Source organism: Bos indicus, chromosome 12 (genome assembly GCF_029378745.1).
Source record: "Bos indicus isolate NIAB-ARS_2022 breed Sahiwal x Tharparkar chromosome 12, NIAB-ARS_B.indTharparkar_mat_pri_1.0, whole genome shotgun sequence".
Taxonomy (NCBI): Eukaryota; Metazoa; Chordata; class Mammalia; order Artiodactyla; family Bovidae; genus Bos; species Bos indicus.
This window is the reverse complement of record NC_091771.1, coordinates 65,394,471-65,422,028: the sequence shown is the minus strand read 5'-3', so window position 1 is coordinate 65,422,028 and position 27,558 is coordinate 65,394,471. Positions and strand designations below refer to the sequence as shown.

General features: G+C 36.9%; 1 long non-coding RNA gene across 2 annotated transcripts; it reads right to left on the bottom strand.

Annotated features, from left to right (window-relative positions):
- Nucleotides 1-951: 951 nt before the first annotated feature.
- On the bottom strand, nucleotides 952-27,558 carry LOC139186229 (uncharacterized). Of its 2 annotated transcripts, XR_011569790.1 has the most exons (5): nucleotides 27,455-27,558; nucleotides 8,564-8,636; nucleotides 8,301-8,382; nucleotides 2,360-2,599; nucleotides 952-1,544 (listed from the first exon to the last, which is right to left on the bottom strand). It is a non-coding gene; the product is annotated as an uncharacterized lncRNA (long non-coding RNA). The 2 variants fall into 2 exon arrangements; XR_011569791.1 differs by lacking the exon at nucleotides 8,301-8,382.

Sequence of the window (27,558 nt, the reverse complement as noted above, 5' to 3'; positions counted from 1 at the left end):
TTCACTGGAGCTAGCAGGCTTCCTTTCAGTAAGTTACAGGTTTCTGCTTCCACTAGTCACAGTTGGGGGTTTGCCAAAAATCAGTTGTGTTTGTTTCTAAACTGATTTATGCTGGTTGTTATTATAATTATGTAATTGCATTAAATGTTACACAAATTAATGAAATAGGAGTTGGATGGGAAAATTGTTTCTAAGAAAAGCTAGTTGAATACTTTAGAAAGACTCTTTATAGACAATATGATTAAAAAAAATACTGTTAGCTTTCATATGCATGAAAAACTGTAAAAGGTTATGAAGAAAATAAGCCAAAATCCTAAAAGAGTCTCATATTATTTTGCTGATGTTTTGTGATTTTTTTTCTTTTTTATTAAGCCAATATTAGAAATCTCAGATGTACAGAAATATAGGTTATATATGAAGGACATGATCTAATCAATAAAATTCTAACTGGTGAAATTGTACTTAAGAGAAAAGACCTGGGCTCTACATGGAGGAGATTTCAGAATAAAAGGTACACTTAGATGCTATGTTAATTTGTTTATAGTATGTAATGTTAACACAATTAGAATGCCAGTTAACTATTTTCCATTTGCTTGTATATTAATGCAACTATTTGTGTCAAGTTGCTAATTTACATGTCACAATTTTTATGAAGCCTAATTCTAAACATGCAGTGTAAAACACTGATTACTGTAGCATTTAGCAGCTTTGGTTTTGATATGTGGTGTTTTAGAGGGAGCTAGATTGACTTAGGTTTATAAAACAATATAGAGTAACTCCTTGTATTTTGTTGTTGTTTAGTGGCTGAGTTGTGTCCAACTCTCTATGATACCATAGATTGCAGCCTGCCAGGGTCCTCTGTCCCTGGAATTTTCCAAGAATACTGGAATGAGTTGCCACTTCCTTCTCCAGGGGATCTTCCCAACCCAGGTATCGAACTCATGGCTCCTGCATTGGCAGGTGGATTCTTTACTGCTAAGCTACCAGGGAAGCCCATTCCCTATACATTTTGTAAAATCAAGGTCTATTTATAAGACCTAGTACATACCTCAGTTTGAAGGGATGAAGACAGACTGCTCAGAAAGTATGGAGCTTTGTGTGCTGAAACTACTGTTACGGACTGAATGTTTGTGTTCTCACAAAATTCATGTGTTAAAATCCTAACCCTAATGTGACGATCTTAGGAGATAGGGTTTGGGGAGATGGTTAGATCATGAGGGTGAAGCCCCCGTGAGTAGGATTGGTGCCCTTAGAAAAGAGACCTCACAGAGCTCTCTCATCCCTTCCTCCATGTGAGGACCCAGCAAGAAGATGGCTAAGAATCAGGAAGTGGGCTCTCACCACATATCAAACCTGCTGGCACCTTGATCTTGGACTTCTCAGCCTCCAGAACGGTAAGAAGTGAATGCTGTTTAAGCCTCTCAGTCTATGATATTTTTGTTAAAACCGCCTGAACGGACTGAGACAACTCTATTACATATAATGTGATCCACAGCAGTATCTCTCACAGTGGTCTCTCAACAGATGATACAAGGGTCGCTAACCTATGATGAAAAAAGGAAAATAAGGACAATGTAGTTATTTTTATCATCCTAAACGCATTCTATATTAAGGTATGCCATTTACTCTTTAATGTTCTACTTTATTGTTCTGTGTTAAATTTTTATTTTTTAAAAGAAATTAGGATAATAGGAAATTTAGGGTTAATGTCCTTAATGGGCAAAATAAAATTTTGGATACTCTGAATATCCTAAGTTGGGAGTCTTCCTTTTATCTGTGAGGGGTAGTTAGTACTTAGAGTTAGACGCAAGAGGTAGAGAAACTAACACTTGCTTGGAATTGCACGTAACCTGTTTTATTTATTTACACTGGTTTTATAAAAAAAATATGGATATGGACCCATAGGCAAAGCTTGATTAACCATTGTTCTGCAGTCTACAAAAATAGAAACATCAAGGGCACTCTGAACAGCTTCAGAGAGCACAACCACAGTAAGTTTTTGGTAAGGTTTAAATTCAAGCAATTCAGTGTTTTTTATAGCCTTCTCATTTTGGTGGGATTGAAACGCCCTTTTTGAAAGGGTAGTAATGATGGTACTCAGGGAGTGGCCTTTATTTCTATTTAATGAATAGAATTAAAATACAAATTAAAAACACAACTAAAAGACAAGACTGTGAAATCCACATGCCTCAACTGTGAAGAACAGTGATTCTAAATCTTGTCTGTTTTCCTCCAAACCTTGATTTTTACCTCAACACAAATATTTCTCTAGTTATCCCATTGAATTCTGTGACATTCTCAAAACTCTATTATTATTAAAGTTTATTTCAAACGAAAACCGAACTCTATGCCAAACAACTTGTTTAAAAGTTCAGGGGAGCAAATCACTGGATCAGCCGGACAAAGGTATCCTGTCGCACATTTCTCATGGCAAGTGTGTGATGGGCGATTCCCTTTCAAATCCGAGCCTGCGCACTGCTGTCACAGGGGGAGAGAGAAAACTCGCTGTCGGACTGGGCATGCGCAGGAAGGCAGGTCGTACTGCCCTGAGTGGTTCCTCTACTTCCATCGCTGGTGACGACCAGTATATCGCAAACTCCTGCGGCGGGGTGGGGTGTGGGGAAGCAAAATGAAGGTAAGCTTGGGTAGAGGTATACGAGCCCCCGGGGGAGTCAGCCTGCAAGGTGAGGTGTGTGAATACCAGCATGTGCGACACGAGGTGGCTGGAATGGACTAGAAGGAGAGGAATAGTGAGAGGAAGCTACACTCTTAAAAAAAAAAAAATCTGGGTTCAGGAGCTACTGGAATAATATTCCTTCAACCTAAAGTAGGTCCACGAGAGAAGGTTCAGAATGGAGGGAGGAGAGGAGTGGGGTTGGAGAGGCCGCCTGCTCCCACCTTGCTGGAAATCGGGTGGCCTGAACACGGTGAGTGTCCGGCGCCGCTCTGACGGCCGCAGTGTCCCTTTTCTTCCGCAGGAATGAGGGGGAGGACAGGCTTGAAGCCTTCACTTCTGGGTCAAGTTTCCTTAGAGGGAAAGACTAAACCTCGAGGTGGGCTCAGTCCTGCGCCTCCTCGACCTTGGCCTCGAGGCTCAAGACCACCAAAAGGTGGGGATGGTACAGGGGGGCCAGTGAAGGGGGTGGACGGGATGCACGGATCAGGCTTGCTTTATTTTTCATTTTTAAATTTAATTACAATGTATTCGTTTCTATTATTTTGTTCTTGCATGTTTATGTTTTTGTTCTTTCGCCCCTTTCAAAGTGACTTCTTTACAGAGACATCACGGCCCTGATGGGCACAGGTCCATACATAGCCTCCAGCTTTGGCTTGCAGCGCGCCTGTAAGGCTTCTGGCCCTGCTTGTCCTATTACTAGGAGAGGGTGGTTTCCCCAAAGTGGGGAGCCCAGAGCCCTTCCCCTCCAGCTTCTGCTGGGTTGCTGGGGCCCCTTTATGCTACAGTCTTGCGTTTTCCTCTCTGGAGGGGTATTGGAAAACTCAGATCTGTCAGCTGTTTATTTCATTCAGTTTGCAGAGTGAGATCTAGGGCCATATAGGTTTTCACTCTTATAAACAGACTTTGATAGGGTGATGCCAATAGGTTTCAATCAGCCACTAATCTGAGTTGTCTGCTCTTCTTTGGGGACTCATCATCAGAAACACAGCATTCTTCTTGCTAATTGTAATCATTGTATTATTATCATTTATCTCTATATATTTTTACACTGTAATAAGTGGTGGTGGGAGGATAAGAAGGTCCTGGGTATTTATTTTGCACCTGTTACCTGATTCACAGACTAAAACCCCCATGTGTTTTAGGGCAGAATTTAAGTCCCTCCCAAACTGCTATCAGTTGGATCTTATAGCGTAAAGTCTTCCTCTTAGGAGCCTTCTTTCCACAGTATTTTCCAGGTGGCAAGTTCCCTTGCTCATCACCACTTGTTGTTGTGGATTTGATTCTATAAATTCTCTCAACCAGCCTCCCACTAACTGACGCTGGGTGAACAGAACTTCTCCATTTTCTTCGTGACTGATGCCAAAGACAACAGTGTTTAAGGCTAGTGGGTTCCTCTCTGATAAGTAAGTCAGCTCATCTTTGCTTCCAGCAGCTGAGTTATGTGGTGGTGGTTTAGTCGCTAAGTCGTGTCGGACTCTTTGTTGTCGTAATCCTGAGTTATGTGCTTATCAGCAATTTGAGAGTTAAAACCCGAAAGATGTCAGTTCTGAAACTTACGTCAGTTGCAGTTATTATTTTAATGATGTAACAATTAAAAAATTCATAAAGAGGTATCAGATAAGTTTGCAAAGAAATTATTTCTAGAGAAACTAAATTGAATGTTTTAGAATGCTTCACCAAAGACAAATGATACAACTGTTAAGGGACTTCCTTGGTGGTCCAGCGGTTTAGACTTCAGCTTCCTATGCAGGGGGTGCAGGTATGATCCCTGGTGGGCGAATTAAGGACTCACATGCCTAGTAGTCAAAAAAAAACCATAAAACAGAAGCAATATTGTAACAAATTCAACAAAGAGTTTAAAAAATGTCCACACCAAAAAAGTCTAAAAAACAAAATAAGAGCTACCCTTAAATTATGGGAAATTGAGGATGGGAGAAAAAAAATTACAAAAATCCCCAAAAGTTTAATCTCAGCTGAAGTGTCTTTAACTATAACTTTTAGCCTGTTCTGAATCTTGTTCTACTTAAAAGAAACTAAGCCTGGAAATGGTACACAATTCATTATGTGTAAAGAAGGAAGATGATGTAGAATTTCAATCAATGGGCTCTTAGGTAAAGAAATAGACCAAATTCTTTATGAAAAGATTGGTGAATGAAACCTGGATGTGTATGTATATGCACAAATTTCGGGCATTTTAATTTAAAACAAATAAATTTGTTTTTCCAGGAGCAGACTAACCATGGTATTGAATCCTATCAGGTAAGTGGCTTCTGTTTTATTTAGATATTTTTGAATTTTTTGAACTTTGGATTTTTGTTTTGTGCACTCCTCTATTGGAAAGTTAGTGCCTGCCACATTGTGGGTGCTCAAAAAATAAGTTGTTCAAGGTGTGAGTGAATTATGATGACTGGACTCTTCAAAAAAGTGTAAACGTGTATATATTTAAGGTGGCCTTGTATTGTCCTAGGGAGTGAGAGTGGGGGATTGGTGGAGGGGAAGGCGAGATGGAAGAAAACAGTCTTGCTCTTTTAAGGAACTAACACAACTGGCAGGGGTGAGCAGGGGGGCGGGAAGCTTTTTCATCCTCTCCATACCACCATTCTGACACTTATTCTCTGAGTGTATTGTCCACCTGCTGCATCGTACTTCCTTTTCTTGGCTAAATCCACTGCAGTTTTGTTGAGAACCACTGCTGAAACTCTCATCTGTACTGTAACATAGTTCTGATAAACTTAGTATTAGCACCACGCACATTAGAAATGCTGCTGCTCCTGGTTTACTCTGCACTTTAACACATGCACTCTTTTGCACCTTTGTCTGCTAGTTTATTGGTTAGGGGAAGACAAACAGTGCATAGGCTACTCTAGACTAATCAGAATTGTTACTAGCAATTTTCTAATCAGTTATATGGCTAAATTCAGTTTCCTTTCCATTTTCTTTGTTTTATTGTGAGATAGAATATGAATTTCAAAAAGGGAGAGCTGCTGTAAAACACAAAAACAAAACCCACCAAAAACTTGATCATGTGTGTGCCCATTATCCAACTTGAGAAATAAAACATTTCAGGCACCTTTGAATTTCACATTATGTTATCTTGTACCCTCTTTCCTCATTCAAAACAGTTTCTCCCCTGAGTTTGGGGCTAATAATTGCTTTGGTTTTCTTTATAATTTTACTACATTTGGCTGTATTCCTAAACAACGTATGTTTAGTTTGCCTTTTTAAAAAATTGAAATCAGTGGGAAGAATCGTATTTTTCATTTAATATTTGTTTTTAAAAAATCTTCCTTGTTGGTGCCAATTACTGTAGTTAATTGAGTTTTCCATCTAATAAAATGTTCCAGTATATAAGTACCCCACGAGTGGTTTAGCGTATCCACTGTTGTTGGTCTTTTGAATTATTTACAGTTTTTCTGCTATTGTGAACAACAGAGCCATGAACTTGGACATGCCTCCCAGGGACGAGGAGGAGAAATTTTTCTAGTCTATATGGTATTGTACATAGGAGTGGTCATACGGTATGCATATATTAAACTTTACCAAGCAAAGTAAAATGATTTTTCCGTGTTTTAGTAGTTTACACTTGCACCAGCTGTGTATGGATGTTTAAATTCAACTTTTCAAAACAAGACAGACATGTATGGATTTATCTATATCCTGAATTGCTGTGGAATAGCTACAATTGGAAGAAAGAAGCAGCTTGGTGTTCATTTCCTTTAAATCTTACGTGCTCTGGAGGAAGAGAACAGACAGGGAATACATATGATTCTGTTTATGCTAATCTAAGATATGTTGGTTAAATAAGGAAAAATTAAGTAGTAGACCTGAAAAAGAAAGGAGAACATTTTCTTCTTCCTCTTAATTAAATCTTTGAACTTAATTGCTTAGTGTGAAGGTACTTCAGCATATATTGTACACCAGATGTAGGAAAACACATCCCAAAGTCATTTTGTCCTGATTTTGTAAGAACTGTAGTAGCACAGAAGTGACAGTTGACTACAGAGTTGGGGGGAAATTTTTTTGTTAATTTCATTAGTATTTTTCTTTGAGGCTATAAGACCATCAAACATTTTCTAATTTAAAAGTATGTTGAAATAATATGCCCTCTATCCTAAGGAATTGCTTTTAATGTTTTGTGCTTTAATAAATGAAAATATATCTGTTTTACATTTTTAAACACTGAACAGTTTTTATTTCCTGATTATTCCAAATTACATTAATGAAGTAGTTTTGAAAAGGTTTGAGACAAAGTGACTTATTTGTCAATTGTGAAAAACAAACTTTGTTCAAAATAGTCTGTATTTAATTGCCCTCTCAAATGCTTCTAATTTCACATTTCCAATATATTTTAAGTATATACCATTTTCATCCTAATTTCCAGACTAGCAAACATGGATTTTTTTCCAAGAAATTCAGAAACTACAAGAAAATGACAAAATATTTTATGTGGCAAAGTTGAAGTTAACAAAATGTATTATCTTAGAAACATATCCTAATTGTTTCTGCCATACATAATTAAATGATGCTCTTTCTAAAAGTAGCCCTTGAAAAAGTATTTAGCAAATCATACTTAATTTGAAAATAAGTATTAATTACTAGCTATGAAAAGATGATTTAAGCAATTCAGCCGTTCCCTCCAAATATTTCATCTACATGTGTAAATCTAAAATTCAACATGAATTTGTGTTTGCTGCTGAATTTTATCAAGAGTGATGCTAATAATGAAAGAGAAAAGAAGTTGATGTACACTTATATTTATTAATTTGTACATAATCTGTCAATAAATGTTATTTTAGTAATTAAGTTTTGTTCTTTATACCATTTTTGATGGTGTAAAGAAAACATATTTGTATTTAACAAGTGTTTTGAATTTACAGTTTCTTAGTAAGATTCAGGCTAACATTGTGACAGTGAAACAAGACATAAGATCCTATTTAACGACTGTCCTTCAAAAGGGAACAATGGATTTACTACTAATTTTCTTTTACTTTTGCATTCTGCCCTTAGCTACAGCATGCACAGTTTGACTATTTTAAGTAATTGAACAGCTGCTAATTAGCAGTTTTAATAGTCAAGGAGAGGGAGAAGCATGTTGTGCATATAAACTGTACCTAAATGTTTTTTTCTGAATCGAGTTGCACAGCAAAAGCCTTTAAAATTGCATTTTCTCCATGATCTTAACTATTCATATCTGAATCTCCATGTGTGTCCTAATTCATCTCTCACAATGACTCACAATATACATACTTTGAAGGAATTATTTTAAATTTACACACTTTAAAATATTTAGTAGTAGGCACATAGAAACGAAGGTGACAATTACATTACTCACCGGGAAAGAATGCTAGCTTTTAACAGAATCATTCTATCCCTGTGCATAGGAATTATAATCCTAACGATTTTTCGTGAAAAAATTCTGCCGTTTTTTAAGTAATGCTAATGAAAACACGTAGTTGAAAAGTTTGTTTGCCCAGAATAGTCAGAACTGATTTATTCAGAATTAACTATTAATTCTGAAGTCTAGGTAACTAAAAAGTTAAAAAAAAATTTTTAGTCTCAAGGTGTGGTTCACATCAGATATAGCACATGGCACTAAATACACCCATTTAAAAATTCTAAATACCTTAGAAAACTGCTATACAAATAGCTGAAGGACTGTGTTATTTGTTGTCATTTTGTGTCAGTTGCAAATATTGGGGGTTTACCTGAAACCAGAAAAAAAAGTTAAGTAAAATCCTATAGATTTCATAATTTAAGATGAGAAAATATTGTTTCAACGAAATCATATTTTTCAACGTTAAATATTTGGAAAATTTTTAAAATAGTTAAAAAAAAAACGAAGATATCATCCAGCAATAATAAATATGTCGACACTTTTTTTTTAACCTGAAAATGTATGTTGCTCTTCAGAGAAGAGTGGGGCAAATTCTCCTGCTTGTCAGGTTGGGTGGAGAAGCATCTGAAAAAAACAGAATAGATGATGATTGAAAAGCTTTCTTTGTAAAGATCCATCTGTGTCCTGGGATTAGGTTACTCTTTTAAACTTTGTATTTTCAAATATCTTTTGTTTTAAGACTGAATATGTGGAGTTATTTTCTTCCGCTGAGTAATAATAACCTTTGTTGCATTAAATATGTTTGCTAAAAATATATTTAATATTCCCTGACAGAGCTGTTTTCATTCTATCATTTCTAACCTGTACCATTCATTCCATAGAACACAGTTTGGCTCTCCTTGCTGTTACCAGTATAGCTTTTGCAGCTTTATAAATACATCAGGAAATTCTCCTTCTAATGTTAAAACAGCTTTTAAAAAAAGAACATAACACCTATTAAAAAAAAATCCTGTCCCCAAAGCCCCATGTTAAAATTCCCCAATTTAAAAAAAAAGAACTATTTTATTTCAAATGATTTAGAATACTTAGGTTTTGTATTGAATTTTGCTATTTTGTAAATTGCTTTAAGTATGAGATTTATGCAAATATAAAAAAGTTATGCAGAAGAAAGGGGAGCAACACAAATAGATGCTCTTTGCTCCTTTCTCTTCATTATCATAACTGTGTTCACTCACTTAAAGATTCTGAAGACTACACATTTTAAATTATTTCTGCTGTTGATCACTAGATAATCAGAACTCTAATTACAAATTAGTTGATGGCTTCAGCTTTTTTTAGAAATTTTTACCACAGACAGTTTTTCATTTCACTGACTTACCTTCATCCTGCCTAACTCTCTGGTAGTGGTGTTTAGTAATAATGAAATGCCTATGGAGGAAACCAAAGAATGAGAAAGCTCCGGAAAACACCAGTGGGCAGTGAGTGCCATAAGAGTTACAATTTAATTGTACCATAAATACCCAAAGAAAGGGAAGAAAAAAGAGCAACCTTACAGTTGATGGTATTCATTTAGAAAATATATAAAGGGATTTGGAAGGTACAGGAAGTTATCTGTGTTATTCAAACAGAATAGAGTTTTCCTTTTTAGTATCTGGATATTTTAGACAAGAGACAGATTTGGGGCTTTTTTGCCCTTAACACTCATATGTTCAACCCTCAGATATAATTTAAATACTTAGAACAGGGTGTAGTAATAGAGCTAAAGATGTAAGTAAAGTTGAAGGCTATATGGATTGAAACTGAGGTGAGTTACATGACATTAAAATTATATAAATAAGGAAAGAACTCACTGAATCAAGGAAAATAGCTGGCATATTAATACCTAGCAGATCTAATGAACATTTGTGAGTTGACTTTTACCTTTGTGTAATCTGTTACTTCTTCCCAGAATGTATGCACATTAATTTTTTTTTTTTTTGAAAAACCAAAAATAAAGGCAGCCAGGGATTATTTTGATAAGGTTTAACGCTAGATCTTTGAAAGTTTCCAGGACAGGCATTATCATTGTGCCCACGGAGTGTGTGGGGTGTATTTGTGTGTATTTGTGTGTCTGTGTGTGTGTGCAGTCAGGGTGCTGAAAGAAGATGAGGATTATTCAGAACAATTGCAGAAGAGAGAAGTAGATGTTGTCTTGTAAAGATGGCTAGATTAGTAGAGGTCACTCTTAATTGTTTGCTGATAGACTCCTTTGTAATTTGCATCGTGTTTCTGGGTAGTAGGACCCTGGGGCAGTCTAGTCTAATTTCACTATTAAAGCCCACAGTGCTTGCTATACATACATCTTTCAGAATTTAAGATCAAATCCTCTGCTAGTCACTAGCTTTGGTACTTTGGTGAGTCTGTTAATGACTCTGGGCCACAGTTTTCTCATTTAGAAATTGATAATAATAGTACGGGCTTCCCTGGTGGCGCAGTGGTAAAGAACCCTCCTGCCAGTGCAAGAGACTTGGTTTTGATCCCTGAGTTGAGAAGATCCCCTGGAGAAGGAAATGGCAACCCACCCCAGTATTCTTGCCTGAGAAATCCCATGGGCATAGGAGCCTGGTGGGCTACATATAGTCCATGGGGTCACAAAAAGAGTCGGGCATGATTTAGGGATTAAATATCAACAACAACAACAACAACAACAGTACTAACACAACTAATCTCAGAGGATGATTGTGAGGATCAAAATGAAATAATATGTAGCACTTTATAAAATTCTTAAAATATTAAACAAATGAAAGGTATTTGTACTCTAACTACCTGGGGCCCTGGATTTCTAGGACTATTCTCCCTGTGCATAATTTCTATCTGTTTCTCTCCTTTTTATTCTCCTCTTTCTAGTACACCATACAGCTTCCTGCTGCTGCTGCTGCTGCTAAGTCACTTCAGTCGTGTCTGACTCTGTGCGACCCCAGAGGCGGCAGCCCACCAGGCTCCTCCGTCCCTGGGATTCTCCAGGCAAGAACACTGGAGTGGGTTGCCATTTCCTTCTCCAATGCATGAAAGTGAAAAGTGAAAGTGAAGTCGCACAGTCGTGTCTGACTCTTAGCGACCCCATGGACTGCAGCCTACCAGGCTCCTCTGTCCATGGGATTTTCCAGGCAAGGGTCTTGGAGTGGGCTGCCATTGCCTTCTCTGTACAGCTTCCTAATGATAGTGTTTTCCCCAGTATCTAACTCAGGGCTTACAACACCTTTCCTAGAGCAGACACTTCAGGGGCTACCAGTTATCAATGGGTACTACGAGTTATCAATGTATCGCCTTTCAGCACCCTTCACTACCTGTTCTGAGAGCCCATACTGAACTCTGTAAGCATTTTTTGTTTTCAGTGAACATGATGTCAATTTAGCCTGTAGAGGGAGTGGGAGGGACATTGCAGAGGAAGGGAGCAACTCTCTATGGTTCCTGTGTGGGTGGTTTTCCTTGCTTGCTCAGGCTGCAGGGGTACTCAAGTGTTGTGGGTTTGTGAGGTCATGCAATGCAACTCGCCCCACCCTGCACCCTGAAGCAAGTTCCTGAGGAACCTTGTGTCCTCAGCCTGGGCAAGGTAAGCATCTTTCTGCACTAATCCCTATGTTAACACCGGCACTCCAGGTTGCTCTCCTATAACAGCGTCCTTAACTCCCTTTGCACATTCTCCCATAGCTGTGGCTGTCCTGCCCGCTGAAGGGTTCTATCTTGTTTTCAATTTTATTCAAATTTCTACTTTCCCCTACATTTCTCTAAGACCAATATTTATAGAGCAATCAATAGATCATAATCATAGACATTTTCTATCTCAGCCATTGCATTCTTAAAATATTTGGAAACAGATAAAAAGTACAATTCAAGTGATCAAATATTTTCCATAACTAGGAGATTTTCTTTATCCTGAACAGTAAGTGTCTATTATTTTTACTGTATATTGGTCAAAGTAGCATTGAATTCTACTGTATTGGTCAAGCGTCTTTACTTTGAATGGAAAATGTGACTCTTAATTGGTAAAGCATATGATGAATCATGCTGATAAGAAAATGCTATCTGCCTTCATATCTAAGATGCCACTGGTTGTAAGACACATAATTTAATTTTTCATTTAATGTATGAACAAAGGAAAAGTGCTGGAATTAATTGTAAGACTGTAAAATGTGAAAGACATGATGATTTAGAGATGTTAAAATATGAAAAAATATATACCTCTTTAAAATCAATGAAATGTGAGAGAATTCTAGTTAATTCTTAATTAGTCCTGAATAGTCTCCATATGACTACCCTGCCATAATTGTCAAATTTTTAAGTTAGATGAAAAGCTGTTTTCTTTGTATGATTATAACATTGTACTTCTAAAATTGGGAGGTGGTTTGGTATGTTCATTTAATAACCTACAGGTTCAGGCTGGTTAGGCACCATCAGATCACATTTGAACACTCTGCCCTTATTTTTAAGTTGGGTCTTGAGGAAACCTTGGCTGGTTTCAGCTTCTATACTCATATTGGCATGCCACAGTTTCCAGCATTTTGTTTATTCTTAGGCCCATCAATCCGTATACAAGTAATAAATAGAAACTTCAGTTAAATGGGCTTCCCTGGTGGCTCAGAGGTTAAAGCTTCTGCCTGCAATGTGAGAGAACTGGGTTCAATCCCTGGGTCAGAAAGATCCCTTGGAGAAGGAAATGGCAACCCACTCCAGTATTCTTGCCTGGAGAATCCCATGGACGGAGGAGCCTGGTGGGCTGCAGAATCCCATGGATGGAGGAGCCTGGTGGGCTGCAGTCCATGGGGTCGCAAGGAGTCTGACACGACTGAGCGACTTCACTTTCTTCTTTCTTTCTTTCAGTTAAATAGAGTTGAGAGACCAGAAGGGGGAGCTCTCACACCCTGGGACAATAGTAGAGCCCAACAGGAAGAATAAAGACTCCTTTTCTTTGCTGGCAAGGACACGACCAATGAAAAGTCGTGGACTCTGTTTACTGCAAGCCTCCCAATTTCCTTTTCCTCTCAATAAAAATGTTCTTCCCTTGGTGTCGGGAAGACTTGGCAGTGACTGGCCGTGGTTGCAGACCTTAAACTGCGATTCTTTGTTGATCCCCAGTAAATCCGTCTTTGCAGGAGACATATCTGGCAGTCTGTTTGTCTCAGGTCAACAAAGCCCATTCCTTTTGCCTCCACTTCCTGTCACTCTGATGCTAATTCTCTGTGCATCGTGCAAGTCTTTGTGGCTGTCCATGTGCGCCCACATGGTGAGGTCTGTGAGGTTTTTTTATAACTGTCTGGAGGTTTTTGAGTTTGCTCTCTTTATTTTCCTGTCTGAATTATGGATGAACTAAGGGAGATTCATCCACTATTCCAAAACTGTACCACCAGTGCCAAAGTTTTGCCATATCTGCCCCCCGCCCGACCCTGCCTCCGCTCCTTTTTTTAAAATCGCAATTTCCAGCCCATTAAGTTAATTAGTAAGCTTCTAATGGGCATTTGAAAAGCAATAGTCTGTGTAGTCTGTGGCTGTGTATTGTGGAATTTATTGAAATACTGTACCTCCTTACTGTACCTGTGTGTAAATGACTGTGCTTGTGTCTATCTTTCTTTGGAGATGCTCTGTTCACTCCCTCCCCTCTCCCCATTCTCATCAATCTGATTTTCAAAAAAATCTAGAAAACTTGCGTTAATATGTGTCCATAGATTAAATAAGACCAACAGAAATGTATACCTTAACTATATTGTTTTAAACCCACTAATCTCCACAGTGTCTCTTTTATGGAACGTTTTTTGTTTTTATTGAATAAACATTGCTTTACTTTGAGGGATGTTAAAATGTTAAAAGAAATATATTTGTTATTGTTGTATTTATTTTAAGAATTTTATATTATATCCTCTTAACAAATATCCATAGGAAAAATTTCTCTTGTGTCTCAGTATCAAGAATTGTCAAGTGTTACTATTATCTGAAAAACAACTCATAATTTATGAGTATTTTTAGGATATAAATTTTTAAGATGCACGCCTGATTCTTAAGCCTTGACACTTTGATTAAAGTCAGATATTTTAATATCATTGTATTAATGTGAATACTCCTGTAAATTTGCCTGCTTTTATAGTACTATTCAGCAATGTTCATTCTTCATTTATTCTTTTTATCATTTACTTGTGAGACTTTTCTGTCTGATGCTGATAATAAAAACCTTCAATGAAGTACTAGATAATGTACTAGCTTCTTGACTTGATGAAATGTCTTCATGTTTTCAGTTATGAAAAATCTTGGCTCTTCATAGTTTCAAGCAATAGAACATACGTTCACTTTTATTCGTTGCAGTATTTCCTAGAAATAGGAATATTTCTTAGAGATGCTTGAATATTTCTTAACATCCTTTACAGGGCAGTGTTTCTATCTCACTTTTTGTAAGATGCTGAGATTTCAAATTGCTTGGTTCCCTTCTTCTATTTTGAGTAGAAATACTTCTCCATTGATTTTAACTTGAACCAGTCAAAGTATTATTCCAATAAATATAAACAAAGTCAAAACTTTGTATCCTTTTAAGAATATTATTACAATCTTCCTTTCTGATTACATCTTTTAAAGAACAAGCACTTCAACTTTAAAGAAAAAATATTTTATGAGGTGTTTGACTCCAAGAGTAAAAAATTCATGAGATGTTTTGATTTTAAAATGTACTCTCTTAATTCAAACGTACAAAACTTCCAGAAAGCAAACATTGGTGATGAGGCTAGTTTTAGAAGTACAATATTACAATCATACAATTCTCCATTTGTCTGAGTCCTCTGAATGCCTACTGAAATGTACTAACTATTCTACGGGCAGCAATGATCCAGACACTGGTAAGAAATTTAGGGAGAAATTTCCACATGCTGGGACAGGAATTGGTAGGAGCTTAGAAGGGTTTTAGTTCTAGGGGACACTGAGTATTCAATAGAACAAAAACTCAGAAACAGGCAAGGCAGGTCCTTGTCTCTTATGTTGGCACTAGATTCGTACCCACAATCATGAGTCTCAGAAAGTATGACTGGGACTGAATTAATATCCACTGTCACACGTATCTCCTAGATCCTCAGAATCTTGAGCTGGGGTGTAATCTAGAAGCAGACATCCAATGAATTCAACTATGGGACAAAACACAAATAAGTCAGGAAATATGTGGGTTGAATAATTAGTATATTTGAAGTAGGGTGCCTTCACCACATATCTACAAAATGAGAAAAGATGAAATTATCATAGAAAACATATGTAGCATTAAAATGACCATGATTCAAGAATAATAGAGACAGTTACTTATTTTCTTTTTTCTCTTTTAAAAACTTGCCTATTTCTCGTTTAAGTGGCCTCTACTTGACTCCTAAATTTGGCTCCAGGAGCTGGCCTAGTGACATGTTTTATTTAGTTCCTGGGAGGAGAACAAAAGATCCTTCTTCATGGAAACTCAAACTATCCAACTTTAGGACTGTCCTGAGTATTCTTCCTGTGTGAGGGCCTAAGCTGAGGGATTTGGCTGATTTTCAGAGCACTGGAAATCCAATAAATCTCAAGTCTGGGATTAAGCATGCGATAAGATTATTCATAAAAGTCAAGAGAATGTATTGGCAAATAGACTAATTGTGAGAACAAATCTAAAATACTTGGGTGTAGGGACTTTCCTGGTGGTCCAGTAGTTAAGACTTTGCTGACAAAGGTCCATCTAGTCAAAGCTATGGTTTTTCCAGTAGTTATGTATGGATGTAAGAGTTGGACCTTAAAGAAAACTGAGTGCCAAAGAATTGATGCTTTGCTTTTGAACTGTGGTGTTGGAGAAGACTCTTGAGAGTCCCTTGGATTGCAAGGAGATCCAACCAGTCCATCCTAAAGGAGATCAGTCCTGAATATTCATTGGAAGGACTGATGCTGAAGCTTCAATACTTTGGCCATCTGATGTGAAGAACTGACTCGTTGGAAAAGACCCTGATGCTGGGAAAATTGAAGGCAGGAGGAGAAGAGGATGACAGAGGATGAGATGGTTGGATGGCATCACCGACTTGATGGACATGAGTTTGAACAAGCTCTGGGAGTTGGTGATGGACAGGGAAGCCTGGCATGCTGCAGTCCATGGGGTTGCAAAGAGTCAAACACAACTGAGTGACTGCACTGAACTTTTTTTTTTTTAATTTTATTTTATTTTTAAACTTTACATAATTGTATTAGTTTTGCCAAATATCAAAATGAATCCACCACAGGTATACATGTGTTCCCCATCCTGAACCTTCCTCCCTCCTCCCTCCCCATACCATCCCTCTGGGTCGTCCCAGTGCACTAGCCGCAAGCATCCAGTATCGTGCATCGAACCTGGACTGGCATCTTGTTTCATACATGATATTTTACATGTTTCAATGCCATTCTCCCAAATCTTCCCACCCTCTCCCTCTCCCATAGAGTCCATAAGACTGTTCTATACATGAGTGTCTCTTTTGCTGTCTCGTACACAGGGTTATTGTTACTATCTTTCTAAATTCCATATATATGCGTAACTTTCAATGCAGGGGGTGCAGGTTCCATTCCTGGTCAGGGAGCTAAGATCTCACATGCCACGTGGCCAAAAAGCCAAACATAAAACAGAAGCACTATTGTAACAAATTCAATAAAGGCTTTAAAAATGGTCTGCATCACAAAATCTTTTAAAAATAAATACAATAATAAAGTGAAGTCTCAGAAAAATTTGGGGGGGGGGCAGTCCTGCAGTTAACAAAATCTCTGTAAGGGGGAAAATTGGAAACAGTGTATTTTATTTTCCTGGGCTTCCAGAATCATTGTGCATGGTGACTGCCATCATGAAATTAAAATACGCTTACTCCTTGGAAGTAAAGTTAACACAAACCTAGATGGTGTATTAAAAACCAGAGACATCACTTTGCTGACAAAGGTCTGTATAGTCAGAGCTGTGGTTTTTCCAGTAGTCATGTGCAAATGTGAGAGCTGGACCATAAAGAAGGCTGAGCGAGCATGGAAGAATTTATGCTTTTGAATTGTAGGGCTGGAGAAGACTCTTGAGAGTCCCTTGTACAGCAAGGAGATCAAACTAGTGAATCCTAAAGGAAATCACCCCTGAATATTCATTGGAAGGATTGATGCTGGAGCTCTAATACTTTGACTACCTGAATATTCATTGGAAGGACTGGAGCTGAAGCTCTAATACTTCGACTACCTGATGCGAAGAGCCAACTCATTGGAAAAGATCCTGATGCTGGGAAAGATTAAGGGCAGCAGAAGGGGGCAGCAGAGAATGAGATGGTTAAATAGCATCACTGACTCAATGGACATGAATTTGAGCAAAGTTGGGAGACAGTGAAGGACAGAGGAGCCTGGCATGATGCAGTCTGTGGGGTTGCAAAGAGTCGGACATGACTTAGGGACTGAACAACAGCTGTTAGCAACACCTAAAAGTAGCAGAACAAGGCCTATCTGACAAGTAGCATTTTACCTCTCTGAAATTAATATTTTATGGCAGTGAAAATATACCTGCTGCTTACTTTAACTCACTTAAGAAAAAGGTATATATTTATATTCATTGACATACAGTTAAGTTCTCCTGGTAAGCTGTTTCTGAGTACAGAGGGAGTATCCCAAGAAGCCAGGCATTTATAGGATATAGAGGCTGAATGTGTTAATCCTTCTCCTTACAAAAAACTTGATTAACAAGAGTTTTCGCAAAAGTGATTTCACAAGTCTATAATTTAAATGGAACCATAAACCATACAAAGTGTTTCCTTTCTCTCAGCAAATGAAATTTAGAAAATTATACTACAGAGAAGGACTCAGGAGTATATAATCACATCCTACCTTCTCTTGACAGCAGAGTAATAGTATGGCCTTACCACTGTCTTTCCTGTTGCAATTCAGTTTTACATTAAAATTAAGAGGGAAATAATTATATTGATTTCTTTTTCTTAGTGTACTTTATAGAAACTTGGCATTGAAGTCCATATTTTTATGTGTTATTGTCTTTATGATTGCACTGGGATGTTATTCTGCTGGGACACGGGATTTTTGTAACTGAGTCCCCAAAGTGTCTGAAATATTGCATGATGCATAGGAGGTGTTGAATAAAAGAATGGACGAGTGAATGCGTGTTCTAAGGAACATTTACAATCTGATGAAGGAAAATACCTGGTACAGCACAATGATGAGAAGGCAGAGAAGGCTAAAAAAACTGATGCTCTTTCTTTTCCCCACAGATTCATGTCCTATAAAATTAGAAATACTATGCTATTTCATGCCTCTGTCTCTCATTTTTGGCTTATAATTAGCTTGTAATTTTAATGCTAAAATGTATATTAGGGGTGATATTAAAAATACAATGTTTCTTAATAGGCAGGATATTAATACAAAGAAGTCTAAATAGAAATATTTTATTCACTAGACTGCAAAGCAGATATTTCTCTGAATACTTATGAAATCACGATAGAAAATTCAATTTCCCTCTGGGAAATTTCTATAAGCAGGGAATAGTGTATCATATGGGAACTCTAATAATCTTGGTGATATTATTTCCTGTTTTTCCCAGGGTTATTTAATTAGTCAAGTGGACTTAGTACAGTAAAAAGAAAACCAAAAAACCTTTCTGAATCTATATCCATATGTGATAAAAGTACACATATTTTTAATACTGAAATAAATATTTACCATGGATAGCTGTGAAATTTGAGTAAGGGTACATGATGAAATTAAAAGACACTTATTCCCTGGGAGAAAAGTTATGACCAACCTAGACAGAATATTCAAAAGCAGAGATGTTACTTTGTCAACAAACGTCCATCTAGTCAAGGCTATGGTTTTTCCAGTAGTTATGTATGGATGTGAGAGTTGGACTGTAAAGAAAGCTGAGCACTGAAGAATTGATGCTTTTGAACTATGGTGTTGGAGAAGACTCTTGAGAGTCCCTTGGATTGAAAGGAGATCCAACCAGTCAATCCTAAAGGAAATCAGTCCTGAATATGCATTGGAAGGACTGATGTTGAAGCTGAAACTCCAATACTTTGGCCACCTGATGCGAAGAGCTGACTCATTGGAAAGATTGAAGGTGGGAGAAGGGGACGACAGAGGATGAGATGGTTGGATGGCATCACCGATTCAATGGACGTGAGTTTGAGTAAACTCCTTGAGTTGGTGATGGACAGGGAGGCCTGGTGTGCTGCGATTCATGGGGTTGCAAAGAATCAGACATGACTGAGCAACTGAACTGAACTGAACTGAATACATTGGAACAGTGTTTGATATATTGTAAGTACCATTTAACTCTTAGATATGTAATTATTATTATTTGGAAGACATTATTCACTCGAGTAAATATTCAGTAAAGAATTGATTTAAAAAAATAGCCAGAGTTTGATATAGAGCATGACGTGGGAGAAATTTTTCATTGTAGAAATATAAGTTGTAAATTGCTTAGATATCTAGAGTCTACACTGTTAATTGGAGGAGTCCATTAGCTTTGGAGTAACAAGTTTAAATGTTGTTTCTTTCACTTACTGTCTTTTCTTCACTTGCCTCAGTACCATCCTCTATAACATGGGGATAGTATTATCTACTTCACGATCATTATAAAACTGAAAGGTTCATTTAAATAAGACTCTGTGCATGTTTGCATATCATTGTATATGTGGTATGTGCTAAAATATTGTTGCTGTTATTCCATAGTCATTGTTAATACTGTTGTTATCATCTGGTCTGTCCAGATACACTGCATGAATTCTCTGTATACATTTATCCTTCGTAATCAGTCAATTGGATTTTTAAAAATATATCTCTGGTATCTCATGTTCTTGACTTTGACTGTACCCACTATCAGCATATAGTAGAGAAAATAATGAAAAGAAAGGAGAAGATAATTCCTCATTACTTCCATAAAATGATAATGCTGATTACCAAAAGTTTTACCTTATAATGGTCTCTATTGACTTTTCTTTAACATCTGCTCCTTAGTCCTAATACTGCTACTTTGGTTCCTGACTCAGTTTTCTTTTTAAACAAGTAGAAAAGGTGACATGCTGTTCAAAATCAAGAACTCAGAGTCAATCTACATAGTGTTTTCTAAAATCTAAGAGAGAGATACTTGTGTTTTGAATTTGAAATAGCATTCCTAGCAAGACCATGCTAATTCCACCACAAAGAGCAAAAAGTCGTTACAATGCCAGATTATGTTATTATCTAATTACTAAAAACCAAAACTGCTTTATTAACTAGGATTTAAACATTTAAAATTTTATGTTTCTCTGGTGGCTAAGATGGTAAAGAATCTGCTTGCAGTGCGGGATACCTGGCTTCAGTCCCTGTGTTGGGAAGATCCCCTGGGTTGGGAAGATCCCCTGGAGAAGGGAATGGTACCCACTCCAGTATTCTTGCCTGGAGAATTCCATGGATAGAGGAGCCTGGCAGGCTACAGTCCATGGGGTCGCAAAAACTCAGACCCTACTGAGCGACTTTCACTCATCTCAAACAAATTTTAAATCCCATTGGATTTACACTCCAAATAGTGTAAATTTGGAGATTTACACTAATCTCCAGGCCTTTATTACATGCATTCCCTAGGTGATTGTGGGTATGATAACGGCTTGTGCTGCATGGCCTTGTCTCTTAGTTGTGAGTAGAAAGGAGTCTGAGACAAGGATGAATTTTTGAGCATATCAAAAACTTCACCAGTCAAAATGCTGGAAACCCATGAAGTAATAAAACACTAAGTTGAAGCAACTTATAATTTACCCTACAAAATTTTCTTTAGTTTCCCCAACTCTTCCACTGAAATTCCAACGTGGTCTTTGGTTTTTGGCTGAGACGTACACCTACACTCTCACAATTTGTAATAATGCTGTCTACATAGTCCATGTTGGATCACGGTCTCTTTAAACAGTTAGCAAATCTTTCTTTGAGTTCTGCAGTACAATAGCCCTGGTGACATGCTGGCCTCTGAACTCAGGAGTCTCCTCTCTAACAGGGAAAGTGGTTATCATTCAAGAAATCACAAATCTAATGAGTATTAAAATGGAGCCATATTCTAGTCTTGACAAAAGTGGGGGGTCACATTTGTTAAGAAAAGCAGGTTTTCTCAAGAAAATGAAAAAATTTGTAATGAAGCCTCACTACTAAATAGCTCACCTTGGAGAGAATGCAACAGATTCTTACATTTAATTGCACACCTTGGTGAGACATATTACAGTGAAACTCGTATGGATATGTGTAGATATGTAAATGTGGAGTTTCAATTTCTTTTTGAGGTGGGTTGGGGCATTAGGGGAAATTTAGGGCATCAGAATATTGAATAATTTATTCCTTCATCAGAAGAGATACAGGAATTTCCCATTCTGTCAAAGAATGCATTTTCCTTTTGGATTGATCTGAACCCTGTAAAGAGATAGCGTTAAAAGTCTGATGATCTCTATGTACCTCTGAAGAGTGCCATCATGGTGTCAGCAAAAATATCTTTATGTTTTTATCCTCCAGTTTTATTGAGATATAATTGACATCTAGTGCTGTGTAAATTTAAGGTGTATAGCACAATGATTTTATATAAATACATCATAAAATGATTATTACAATAAGTTTAATGAATATTCATCATCTTGTATAGAAACAAAATTAAAGAAAGAGAAAAAAAAACTTTATGATGAGAGCTCTTAGGATTTACTGCCTTAATGTTCGTATATAACATACTGCTGTATCAATTATATTTATCATGTTGTACATTACATCTCTAGTACTTACTTATTTATCTTGTAACTGAAAGTGATTGCCTTCATCTAGTTCACCTTTCCCCCACCTCCGCCTCTGGTAACCACAAATCTGCATAAATATCTTTAAAAGTTTTTTTTAAGGGAGTCAGAAAATCACCACACTATTTTTATTATCTGTATGAAATCTCAATATATAGTAAAATAAAATAGAACTAGACATAAACCAGATCTAATTTAGTCAAAGAACTAATTCAACTGTCTGATAGGATTTTACTAGTTCTTAACCCTTGTCACAATGCATTTGGAGAACACACCCAGAATCCATATATTGACTTCTTAATACCTTTCCCCACCATAATGGCTCTTTGGAGAAATAGCTGATTCCAAGAAGGAAACAAGGTAAGTGTAAGATGAGCTTGTAATAAAGTCTTTATGCTGTAAGGTAAGAAAGAACAAAAAAAAAAAAAAAAGAGAGAGAGAAGAGGAGGAGGAGGGAGGGATGGATAAAGGGAGGGACAAAGGAAAAAATATGTTCCCTGTGTTACAATGGAGAGCATAGAAATAGGTGAGAGACATTAAGCAGTACAAATTTCCAGTTGCAAAATAAATGATTCATGGGTATGAATGTACAGGCTGGGGAAGACAGTCAATAACTAATATCTTTGGGTAGCGACATATTGCAACTAGACTGATCCTTGTGATCATTTTGAAATGTATAGAAATATCAAAACAGTATGTTTTATACCAGGAACTAATATAATGTTGTAGGTCAATTATCCTTCACAAACAGAAATCTCATAGAAAAAGAGATTGGATTTGTGGTGACCAGAGCTGGGGGTCTAGTGGCCAGGAGTGGGGGAGGGCATTGGATAAAGGCAGTCAAAAGGTACAAACTTCCAGTTAGAAGATACATGAGTAGTAGGGATATAATGTACAACATGATAAGTATAATTAACACTGGTGAAAGTTGAAAATATGAAGGTTGAATACTCATCACAAAAGTTGTTTCTACTGATATTTCTTTAATTTTGTATCTGTGTGAGGTGATTTATGTTCACTAAACTTATGGTGATAGTTATTTCACGATGTAGTTAAGTCAAAAATTATGCTTAAGTTTATGCTGTGCTATGTATCAATTACATCTCAATAAAAGTAGAAGAAAAAATTTTTAAATAGCTAAAATTACTGCCAGTTCTTTTTACTGGAAGATACATTCAATGTGCTTATTTTGTGCTACTATAATAAAATAATAAAATATATAACACAGAAAAAAGAAATACATGTGTTACAGGACATAAGATCCTGTTTGAAAGGGCTCCTACTGGCTAAATATGGGAAAATTTGAGCATCAGAATAATTAGAGTCACTAATTCTAATCCAGTGAAAAAAGGAATAGAATGTACAAGTACACCCAGATGATCAGTTGATGAATGAGTGAATGAATGCTAGAGAAGGGAGGTTCTCAGAGTAGAATACTGAGGATTGAGTTGTAAATGTGGAGGGACTGATGGGGTTGGAAAATTGGCCTTTGTGACCATTACAGTAAAGATCTGAAGAGGAAAGAATTTTAAGTGGATACTAAGTCTAGAGGATCAGTATATTTGCATAGTCCTAAAGAGTTTCTCCCAGAATTGTTCTTACTTACAAGGGAAAAAATGGTAATTATTTGGTCAGGAAATCAGAGGACACCTTGGCTAGTGACCATGATTATTATCACCAGTGAGGAGCAGATGGATATTGAATGCCTCCCTAAGAGGACACAACATCGCCAGTGTAGTATTCTAACTGGAAATGCATACCCTGAGTCTGATCATGAGAAAATAGCAGACAAATCTAAAATGAGAAATGGTCTGTTGGAAAAAAGAAGACTCTAATCTAATTCTTTACAAGTGTCAATGTCATAAGAACAAAGGAAAGCTAAGGAAATGTTCCATTCCCAGCCTTCCTAAAGAAGACTAATGAGGCTTAACAACTAAACGCTGTATCTAACCCTAGTCTGGATACTACTATACTGAAGAAGAAAATATTGTAAAGGACATTATTGTGTCACCAAAACTGAAAGAATGATGATTGATTAAACAAAATAACTTATCTGTTAATTGCTGAAGTTGATAATTGTACTGGGGTTCAGTAAGACAATACCCTATTCAGTGTAGGAATACACACTGGGACATTTAAGGGAAAGTGTCATAAGTATATTACTTACCCTCAAATATTTCAGAAAACACACACATGCAAAGATACTTAAATATATGCATATATGAATCTAATAAGCAAATGGGATAAAATTTTAGCAATATATGTAAAAGTATCTAGATTTTTTTACTATTCTCATTTTTGAATTTTTCATAGGTTTAAAATTATTTCCAAATGAGAAGCTAAAAATCTATTTATATCATGCTGCTGCTGCTGCTAAGTCGTTTCAGTTGTGTCCAACTCTGTGTGACATCATAGACGGCAGCCCACCAGGCTCCCCCGTCCCTGGGATTCTCCAGGCAAGAACACTGGAGTGGGTTGCCATTTCCTTCTCCAGTGCATGAAAGTGAAAAATGAAAGTGAAGTGGCTCAGTCGTGTCTGACTCTTAGCGACCTCATGGACTGCAGCCTACCAGGCTCCTCCATCCATGGGATTTTCCAGGCAAGAATACTGGAGTGGGGTGCCATTGCCTTCTTCAATTATATCATAAAGTTGTTTTAAAAGTTAAAGTGCAAAAAATTATTTCAGTGATATTAAAGTTGAGACAGAAGTGAAGCTTCCTACATTAAATAATTCAAAATTTGAAAATAGCATGTAACATTCTTCTTAGGAAGGACTAAACTTTACTGCTTTAAAAATGTTATTTTTAATATTATGTAGACACATAATACTATTATATGTATTAATAGTATTGTGTATTTACATATTATCTAGAAAACACTGATTTGAGAATAGATGGATCAATAGTTTAATTGACATTTACTATTTTAAGGAAATTCATAAAGTATTTAATTATAGTTTCTCTTGGAGAACTAGTAGTAAGATGATATTTTTAAAGACAATTTAAGAAACCAATAAAAGCTCCACTTTTATTTCAGTATTTATTTCACCTTTTCAAGTTATTTACTGTTGCCTCTAATGAATATAGTTAATATAACAGCTCTTATCTTAACCAAACACAGGGCTGATAGTTATAAAGATATTGAAAAAAGATATTTTTCTGCCATAGACACAAGATTCCCTTATCTGCTGTAACAAATACCTCTTCTGTCCATTGATATTAAGTTAATAAGTGAATGTTTCTCTTCCATAATTTACATAAGAAGATTTCAGTTGACTTAGCTAAATAACACACTGTACTGAACCAAAGATGAAAGTCTTGATGTTGTTCTTGCTTGAAGAATGTAAAAAATGATGAGCAATTCTAAAATATTTCCATTTAATTTTCAGCAGACATCTAAAGTGTTGTTAACAGTGAGATTCTTGAAACTGTATCAACAGTGGATGAGTCCTTTAAATTTTAAGTTAGCCTACTTCCCCAAAATCATGTTTTAAAGGGCAGCCATCTGACTGTGTAATTGGTAAGCAAAATAATGGATTCATAACTTTGTATTATTTATTTCCAGTTATCATCAATCTGAAGTCTGTTAACAAAAGCAATTAGCACACATTTGTAGTAACCAAAACCTTTTTATTTATGGAATTATATAACGAAAAGACCCTTAACACTGTACATACATAGTGAACTTTGTGCAAAATTGCTCATTGAGTTTAATTAGATTATCATAAATTAGAAATGGTTGAAGTTACTTAGTAACTGATTCCTTGAATATATCTTGAGACCAAATCTGCCTTGTATAGCTAAAATTTGAAGTTGCTTCTGTATAATCCAAAGAGTCAGATACTTCAATAAATAACTCAGGTATATAAATTGCTGTCTGCTTTGTTCTAAACAACTAGAGTCAGTATTTATAAATATTTGAATAATTGACAATCATTTTCAATTTTCTTCAGTACATTAGATCCTCACATCTTGTCATCTTATAATTGAGTGTTTGTGCTCTTTGAGAAGGCAATGGCACCCCACTCCAGTACTCTTGCCTGGAAAATCCCATGGATGGAGGAGCCTGGAAGGATGCAGTCCATGGGGTCGCTGAGGGTCAGACGTGACTGAGTGACTTCACTTTCACTTTTCACTTTCATGCACTGGAGAAAGAAATGGCAACCCACTCCAGTGTTCTTGCCTGGAGAATCCCAGGGATGGGGGAGCCTGGTGGGCTGCCATCTATGGGGTTGCACAGAGTCGGACACGACTGAAGTGACTTGGCAGCAGCTCTTTGATCAACATCTACCCATTTTCTCTTCCTTCCACTTGTTGACAACTACCATTCTACTCTCTGTTTCTATGAGTTTGACAGTTTTTTGGTTTTTTTTTTTAGATTCCAAATATAAGCAATACTGCTTTTCTGTTTGGCTTATCTCAATTAGCCTAATGTCTTCCAGGCACAAATGGCAGGATTTCTTTCTTTTTTATGGCTGTATAATGTTTCATTACATATATGATGAAATATAATGTGATATATGGGCTTTCCTCATAGCTCAGTTGGTAAAGAATCTGCTTGCAATGCAGGAAACCCGGTTCAATTCCTGGGTTGGGAAGATCCCCTGGAGGAGGGATAGGCTACTCACTCCAGTATTCCTGGGCTTCCCTTGTAGCTCACCTGGTGAAGAATCCGCCTGCAGTGTGGGAGGTCTGAGTTTGATCCATGGGTTGGGAAGATCCCTTGGAGAAGAGAAAGGCTACTCACTCCAGTATTCTGGCCTGGAGAATTCCATGGACTGTGTAGCCCAGGGGGTCCCAAAGAATCGTACACGACTGACTTTCACTTCACTTCACGTCAGTGTGATATATGTATCATATTTTCTTTATCCATTCATCTGCCAATAAGCTTAGGTTGTTTCCATGTCATGGTTATTGTGAATAATGCTGCATTGATTATAGTGAAGGCATTTCTTTTTATATATTGATTTTATTTCCTTCATATATATATATCCAGAAATGGGATTGCTGTGTCCTATGGTAGTTCTTTTTTAATTTTTTGAAGACTCTCCATGCTGTCTGCACAGTGACCATACCAGTTTACATTTTCACCGACAGTGCACAAGGGTTCCCTTTTTCTGCACATCCTTGTCAATATTTGTTTCCTTGACTTTTTGATAACAACCATCCTAACAGGTGTGAGGTGATATCTCACTGTGGTTTTGACTTTTACTTCCCTGATGAGTAATGATTTTGAGCATCTTTCTGTGTACCTGTTAGCCATTTACTTACCATTTTTGAAAAATGTCTATTCAGGTCCTCTGCCTATTTTCAATCAGATTATTATTTTGTTTTGCTACTGAGTCGTATGAGTTCCTCAAAAGGGGTTCGACATCAACCCCTTATCAGATAAATAATTTGCAAACACTTTTTTTCTGTTCTTTAGATTGACTTTTCATTGTGTTGTCTCTTTTTCAGTGAAGACGCTTTTAAGTGAGATGTAGTCCCACTTGCTGGTGTTTTATTTTGTTGCTTATGCTTTTGGTGTCACATCCCCAAAAAAAAAATCCCTGCAAAACAACATTAAGGAAATTGTCCCCTACATTTTCCTCTAGGAGTTTTATGGTTTCAGGTCTTACATAATTCTTTAACCTATATCACGTTAATTTCCCCCCCTTTAAAAAAGTTTACTTACTTTTGGCTGTCCTGGATCTTCATTACTGTGCAAACACTATATGTTTCTTTAGTTGCAAAGAACAGGATTTACTCTCTAGTTGCTGGGTGTGGGCTTCCCATTGC